General features: G+C 40.9%; 1 protein-coding gene across 2 annotated transcripts in view; it reads right to left on the reverse strand.

The window, feature by feature from the left end:
- LOC132830770 (CSC1-like protein 2) overlaps positions 1–8,173 on the reverse strand; it is a 196,038-nt gene extending 187,865 nt beyond the window's left edge. For both annotated transcript variants that reach the window (XM_060848621.1, XM_060848613.1), the window contains exon 1: positions 7,932–8,173. The gene's annotated coding sequence lies outside the window, so the exon portion shown is untranslated. The remainder of the gene's footprint in view (positions 1–7,931) is intronic.
- Between the last annotated feature and the right edge of the window lie 71 nt (positions 8,174–8,244).

An 8,244-nucleotide genomic window follows, 5' to 3' on the forward strand; every position in this document is an offset into this window, starting at 1 on the left:
GGTGTGGGGGGGATTGGGGGTAATCTTGGTAGTCGTGGGGTTTGAGATGTCAGCCTTTAGTCAGTTGCCAGAGGTGGTTGGGGGGGGGGTTGGGGGGGGGGAGAAAGAAGGTGTCCGAGATGGTCCAAGTGAACTTGAGGTCAGAGTGGAAGAGGTTTCTGAGGTTAATGAACTGTTCAACCTCATGGGAGCCCTCTGTGGTACTGATACAGTCATCACTGCAGCAGAAGTAAAAGGTGGGGAACAGTGCCAATGTAAATGTGGAAGATGGACTGTTCCACATATCCTACAAAGAGGCAGGCATAACTGGGGCCCAAGGCTATCCCCTTTGGTGTAAAGGAAGTGAGAGGATTTGAAGAAGTTGTCAAGAGTGAGGACCAGTTCCACCAATCAAACGAGTGCATTGGTAGAAAGGTACAGTTGGTTCGACGGGAGAGAAAGAAACACAGGGATTGGAGGCCTTCGCCATTGCAGATGGACGTGCATCTTTGCCCATGGATAGATGAAAGGCCCCAACCTGAAACGTCGATTCCTCCTCTCCTTGACTTGCTGTGCTTTTTCCAGTTCAACTCTTTCTCCATCCAGCACCTGCAGCTACATTGCCATCATTTTCTAACATCCTACTGAAATTCTTCCAATTTCCTCTTATACAATAGGACTTACTTCTGAAAGTTCTCTCTCTTTCATCACATGCAATTGAAAACTTTTGTTTTGCTATGCCTCAATGGGGTTTTATTTAAGTTTCAAGGGTCTGAACAGTTATGGTCCATGTAGTAACAATAAGCACATGCATCAATTCACTACTAAAGATCTCCCTCAAATGGGCATTGCCAATGTAGCATTATTAGCTAATCCTATGTCTTCAGACTATGTTGACAATGCATGTAGATGAGGTAGCAAAAAGAGCTGGGATAAATTCTTGAAAGCTCCAGAGACAATGGTACAGAGACAGGAAAGGAAGAGAAATCATTATAGATTCTGTCCATAATTGCTAGGATTTAAATGAACAGAAATCCTATAGATTTAGATAACAGATGACAGGCACTTTAAGCTGGATGGCACAGCTAATGATTCAATAGCTATGTTAGAATCAGGAAGGATGAGTAAAGGAGTACTATGATCACAATCATACAGGGTGTCATTTGTGACTTATATTAGGTCACCACAAGGCTGTGGCTTTATTCTTTCATTGTATACATTGTCTACATATGACTGCACACTCAGCAATAATAATGACAGATTTCCCTACCTAAATTAGGTGAGCAAACCAAGTGGTTTTTTACAACAGCCAATTAATAGATTGATTCATTTAAATGTGACTAACTGCCACAATGGAATTTGATCCCATGTTCCCACAAAATTAGCTTGGATTCCTGAATTACTAGGAGAAAGTGAGGCAGATTCACACTTTTTGACCCTGAATTGTAGTTTAATGAGATGTAGCATTTGTTGTAATTACAAGTTATAAAAAGGTGGACATGTATTTGGGGTAACACATTCATTGAAGAGAAAAGGGAGCTTGTAGATTGAATATTTTCTGGTACTCTCAGACCTTGCAGACCAGGTTTTTGGACATTTGGGAAGAGCGTCGAAAGGGTCCTGACAATACCCAAGGAAAGAGAACAAAACAGTGTTGGTTAGCATAAAAGCCAGGAAGGAAACCACATCCTCAATAGTTGGGGGAATTCAGCAGGAGGTACACACTATGCAGTCAAAAGGAGCTTAGAGATATGCAAATAAAAAATAGAAACGAAAGGCATTGGAAAAAGATTTGAAGAATACAGGGTTAGCAGCAATGACAGCTGCAGCAAGTATATTCTTGCGGCAAACAGTCCAATAACCCTTTGCACTTACATAACAGCAAATGGAGGTCAAATTTAATATAGTGACTAGGAATGAAAAGAAAAAAGGTGGGGTTGAGAGCAAAGGCTTTACATGACACAAGGACAGGTGGTGTAGGGTGACTGAGCTGATCAACAGGTTACGGAAGTTGAATGATAGATGGAAGGCTAGACTCAAAGTATTGCAGCTTTGAAAGTGTAACGATAGGTGACTTGAGAAAAGAGCATTTTCCCCAGAATTGAAAAGAGGTCGAGGGGGGTATGTCGCTCCTGAGAGATACAAGAGGGTGTTTGGAGATTAACTTACCTACGATCTAAACCATAGAAATATAGACTGTGAAATAAAAATATCTTGAGAGCAATTTAATGAAACACCTTTCACAAATCACAAGGTTTCCTAAAGCTCTTTATAATGGATACAGCATTTTTTTGAAGCATAGTCACTGTGATAATGCAAGGAACATGGCAGTGAATTAGCACACAGCAAACTCTTAAACACCAATTCAATGACTTGTATTCCTCACCAGATTGCACAAAGTGAGGAATGGAAACAACACTCCTGGTCTGCTTGGAATTATCAACAAACAAGCAAGTCACACACCAGGTTATAGTCCAACAGGTTTATTTGGAAATACTAACTTTCAGAGTGCTGCTCCTTCGTCAGGTAACTGAATGAGCAGCATTGTGAAAACTAGTACTTCCAAATAAACCTGTTGGACTATACCCTTATCCAACTCAAGACTAACTTTAAAAGCAAAATACACAGAATTGATGAGGCAATTTATTATGTTTGAAGACTCGGTGAATGAACAGTTAAAGGCAATTCACCATAATCACACTCAGATGACTGCTGTTGAGTTCAACCGGAGGGTCATCATACATGAGGCAAGGGAAGAGGTTGAGAAGGTGGGACCTCCATGCTGACCTCAGCCAGTGAGACAATTAAACCTCACTGTTGGCAGCACTCAGCATTGCAAGCCAGCTATCCAGCCAACTGAGCCTCAGAAAAGTGGACATATTAAAATTAGTGCAGCTATAAAGATAGTAAGAGGACACCAATGACCAATGTAACTAGTGAAATTCAAAGGGGACAGTTATTCCACAGGTCATTTGCAGTTTTCAAACACTGGTTTAGTGGGCAGTGCAATTTCCACTGAACAATACTCCTTAACATCGTACTCAGTACGTACAGTACAATACTAAATGCAAGAGCACAAAAAGTACTTATTCCCTATATCAATTATTTAAAAAAAAGAACAAAGTATTACACTAATACAGTCCAGACAGCAGGCCAATGAAAAATTACAATGGATACAATGCATTCGTTCACTTTCAGTGCATCAAAAAAGGAAGCTTCAGTCTGAATAGTAAGCAAATCCACACAAGGAACAGCAGTGAGCTGGTACTGGCAGCATTGTCAGAATCAATCATCTGCTGCAGTTTCAGACCCCTTAGATTGAACAATAGTGTCAATGCAGCTCAGCTTGTCGCACAGTTACTTCAGTTAAAAGACTGCAGCTTCAAATCCATACCAGAAGTTGGAGGTTGAAATTCTAGCACTGTGTAGGAAGAGAAAAAGATGCTGGTGCTTTTTGTACGGTGAACCATATCTGTGCCTCAATTATATAGCACTTTGAAGAAATTAAGTAGTTTACAAAGTGCCCAGGCCAAAACTCTTCCAGCAATGCCATTCAAAAGCCAAATCATTCTTGTGATATCTGTGGAATCATGCAGCACAAAAACAAATTCCACATTTAACTGTGAACAACTGATTAACTATACCACATCCAAATGGTAAAAAAATTATTGAAAATGCTTTATTACATAAATTTGCAGTTATGCAACATGCTTCTAAAAAAAAGGGCTCGTGAAGTTTGTGGCAGATCTGCCGCATCTCAATGGCAGAATAAGCTCAACAGGCTACTGTTTCCCATCGGCAATCAAGGGAGCCCACATTTTTCGATACAATCTACTAGCGATATAGTAGCAAAGGCTGTGCGCAGTTGCATTGAAAGTAGGAACCATCAACAAATCACCATTAAAAGCAACATCCAAGGCACTTGTCAGTTACATTTCTTTCATATGCATCTTAACAATCACAGAAAATATGCAGCAGGAAAGGCCAATGCATGAATCTGGTCTTGGAAATAATAACTGCTCCCCTTTGGTCAGTACAAGTATCTGTTCTCTTGTTCACAATGTAATGGAAAATCTACATAATTATTTTGCTAATTGCATCCCAATTGCTCAAAGCTGCTACTCACAAAGTATATAAAGATCACATGTTCCATCATATTCTTACATCAGCTCTAGTAAAATACACAAGTCCCATCCTCCCCAACAAATGCAATTTATTTCCACACAAAGGAAGATATTAAACATAATTTAAATAGGATTTTATACATTTAGTGCCCATTTGAAAATCACTTCATACCCTATTCTTTTTCACCTATGCTTTAATGAGTAACTTGCTTGACAGCGGCCCCAAGGAAAAAAAAATCAGAAATCAGTGTTTGCTATAACAACCAGAAAGAGAGAAATTTTAGGTGGATAATAGCAGCATTGGTAGCTACTGACATGCCTCCTGCTCCCCTTGGGATGAGGAGCAGACACTAACAGTGATCCAGAGTTTAGATCAGAGTGATGCTGGAAAAGCACAGCAGGTCAGGCAGCATCCGAAGAGGAAAAAAAATCAACGTTTTGAGCAAAAGCTCTTCATCAGGATGCAGCCTGACCTGCTGCGCTTTTCCAGCATCACTCTGATCTAACCTCTGGTTTCCAGCATCTGCAGTCCTCACTTTTGCCTACCTAACAGTGATCCAGACTTGCCATTTCCTTTTGATATTTAGAACAATATTTCCCAAACCTTTTACCCCAGTTTGACCACAATTTATTCCCTCTAAAATGTATATGACCCCAGTGTTTGAATTGGGATGGAGTGTGCCATGAGAGATGTTTAGCAAGTGAGGTTTTAGTTCTTGATCAGCAAGAATGAGAGAATTTAATATGGGTTTAGGGTTTGATGAAAAGGTAAGGTTTCCCAAGAAAATGAATACATCTTTTCACATTCATTTTTTTGCAGCATTAATGGGTGCTCAGAGAGCAATCCGTTAGGCCATACCCACCAAAACACCACAAGCATTTAGAGGGTTTTTTAATACCCAGAAACCAATCCCATTTCCACACAGACGTTGCAGTCTCAGAGTCAGACTCATTGGCTCCCAGTGGAGTCACAACCCATCTTTTAGAAAACCCTGACCTAAAATCTGGATGCTGCAGTTTCCCTAGGTGCTAGAAGTTGGTAGATTAAAACACCATTGCAATTCATTTCTGACTATATGCAGTTATAAAGTCTGGACCGACCAAGTTCCCCAAATTAAACCAGCCCCACTTGCCTGTGTTTGGCCCATATCCCTTTAAATATTTCTTATCTACATACCTGTCCAAATGGTTTTTAAATGCTGTAACTGTAGTTGCATCAACCACTTCCTTTGTCAATTCATTCCACACACAAACCACTAGATGCAAAAAATTTGTCCCTCAGGTCCTTTTTAAATATCAATCTTAAAAACCATGCCCCTTTGCTTTGAACTCCCCTCAACCATCTGGAAAATGTATTGTTATTTACCTTATCTAAGCACCTCATGATTTTATAAAACTCTATATTGTATTGGATTACCCAATCTGCCAATGAGTCACAATCTTATTGCAATCTCAACCAACTACCAGGTAAACTCCATCGCATACCTTTCCATCATTAAAACATACAAATATATTTTAGCACAGACTTTTAAAAGAAAACTTAAAACTCAAATTTTAAGCTAAAATTATATTTTTAAAAATTCTTCACATGAGAGAAGGCAGCTTTGAATAGGTGTTCTTAATCATTAAGCAACATGTTAAAGCTAAATTCTAGAAAAAGGAGTGTTAAACATTGATACCATTATTTAAATAAATTAAACCCGCATAACAAAGCTTTTGTACATTCTGTACAAAGTCTGCATCCAAATTGAAAACTCCTCAAAGGACTGTTCTGCTACTTCAGAATGAGAACTATGTAACATCACAGGAGATGATTTTTCCCGATTGCTGTTTCCATTATTGTGACATTAGGATTGAACCATAAACTATTGAGATTTACAGAATAGAAAGTAGTAACATAACCTATCATATCAGCACCAGGTTGACACCACAACAATCCTAATTCCTTGCAAAAAATTGGCATCTCCCTTTGTTCAAATGTTTACTCACTCTTCCCTCAAATAAATGCTGATTTGTGCCTTTTACATTTCGCAAATCAGTCCATGTGAGTATACTTCAATAAAAAAGTTGTCAGCTAATCTTTCTCATTGTGATAATTCTAAAAAGTGATGACCACTCACCACTGACCTCCTTATCTTTCTCTTTCTGGTATGCTTCAGTGGAAAATTATACTCAGCATCTCTCAAGATGAGATCAGTTTTGGGCTCAATTTCCTGGCCACAGCTTGCCAAATTGAGGGGTGTTTGAGATAGGGGTAGGTTTCAAGAATGGGGAGAGAGATCAGGGGTCATGGAGGTTGGGAGGGGTGGGATGTAGGGGTGTACTTGAATAGCCAGACAACTAAAGGGAGGAGATGATGGAGTGGGGAGCAGTGGAAAGAGATCAGTGAAGCTGTTGGTTCAGTTGCTGAAGACGATAATGGCAGGGGGGAGGGCAGCGGCACATCTCTTGTTGGCACGCTTGTAAGAAATACATTTACATATTCCATTCATCTAGTCTCACTTTCCTCTAGCTATCATGGCAATGGTTGATAAAGACATCTTAAAAAAGGTACTTTTGAAAACACTTAGAAGTTTACTATTCATGCTAAGATTTATATGGACTTTGGACTCATTCATTACATTAGCCTGAGAAAACTGCTTGAATGAGAACAACATGCAAATAGAACAGCAAATAATTGAAATAATCCAAGCAGAGAACAGCAAAAAAAAAGTGTTTAAAACCAAAGTTCAACGTGGGGTGCTTCAAAGAACCTTTCCTCCTACCGGTACTCCCTCTCAGGTTATAGTCAGCCTGTCATTGTACACTTTCGTTCCTAATTTGAATTTCCACTGTTTCAAACCCACTGCCACCTAATCTACACCCAACGATAAAGAGCAACCCTCGATCGAGATGAATCCGCACAGCAAGCATTCGGCTAATAGAGTTCTGTTGATTAGAACATCCATTATTTCAAAAGAGACGATGGACTACAAATCACTGCATCGAATAAGATGCTAAAAACGATGCGTGCAAATTAGTGTTTAGCTGAACCACGGTGTCACACATCTCGAATAATCGAAATGGCGCTCTGTACATTTTACGAGGATTTGAATGCACCGCGTCCAAAGGGAAGACCAGTACCCCGGACGCGCAGAGCCTCCGAGGAACAAAAAACCTTAACAAGCACTTATAATTCACTCCTCACCAGCATTCAGGCAAAATACGCTCACCCTCAAAACACCCTTTAAAAATCGACAAATCAATCACTGTGAAACGATTAGCAGTGCCCTTTTAATCGAGGTAGCAGAAACGAGTGTAAGACATGAAAGAAACCTGAGGTGACAACGTGCTGAGATCAATTATACTGCTTTAAAAAACCCATTAAATATATAAAAAAAATAAAACGACCAACGTTTTGAACGGAAACGTTAACTGCAATTGCAAACATTTTAAAACGGGGTTTTCATTGTTCAAAACGTTGGGGGGGGGGGGTGGGTGACCGCATCAACAAAAAAAATCAGCAGTTTTTAAAAAAGATCAGAGTGGTGCTGGAAAAGCACAGCAAGCATCCGAGGCAGCTGCTCATATTCCGCAAACCCCCCCCCCCCGCCAACACCTTAGAACGACAGCAGAATAAAGCGACTATCCCCATACCGCCGCACAAATTAAAGGCATAAAACATCGCTGCGCCGTCAGAGTGGCTTTGTGGCGTTTAACTCGCTTCACCTTGCGCTCAATTGGAGCCCGAGATTTTTTTTTGCCGCCCTCTTGTCCCCCGCCCCAAGGCAGGATAACCATAAGCCAGGATGGGGGTGGGAGTGGGGAAGGGAGAGGCCCATTCCTTACCTGCACCACCTTACAGCAGCGAGCCCAGCCCTTAGCAACCGACAACCTCCACCCTCGCTCCTAAATCCCCGGATCCATGAGAGGTCGCTCAGAATTAAAATTTAAATATTTTCACTCCTCGCCCGCAAAATAAAACGCAGTCTCGGCTCACGATTTCGACGCTGCCGGTAAATAAACGTTGCCCCCTCCCGCTTCTCGTCGAGGGGGGAAGGGAGCCGTCAGAGGGACCGCAGCACCGGCTGGAAGAGGGGCGGACAGCCACTGAAGAAGCCCCACCCCTTACGCGATGACGGTGCTGAAACTATTACGTGAT

The sequence above is a fragment of the Hemiscyllium ocellatum genome, chromosome 3 (genome assembly GCF_020745735.1).
Source record: "Hemiscyllium ocellatum isolate sHemOce1 chromosome 3, sHemOce1.pat.X.cur, whole genome shotgun sequence".
NCBI lineage: Eukaryota > Metazoa > Chordata > Chondrichthyes > Orectolobiformes > Hemiscylliidae > Hemiscyllium > Hemiscyllium ocellatum.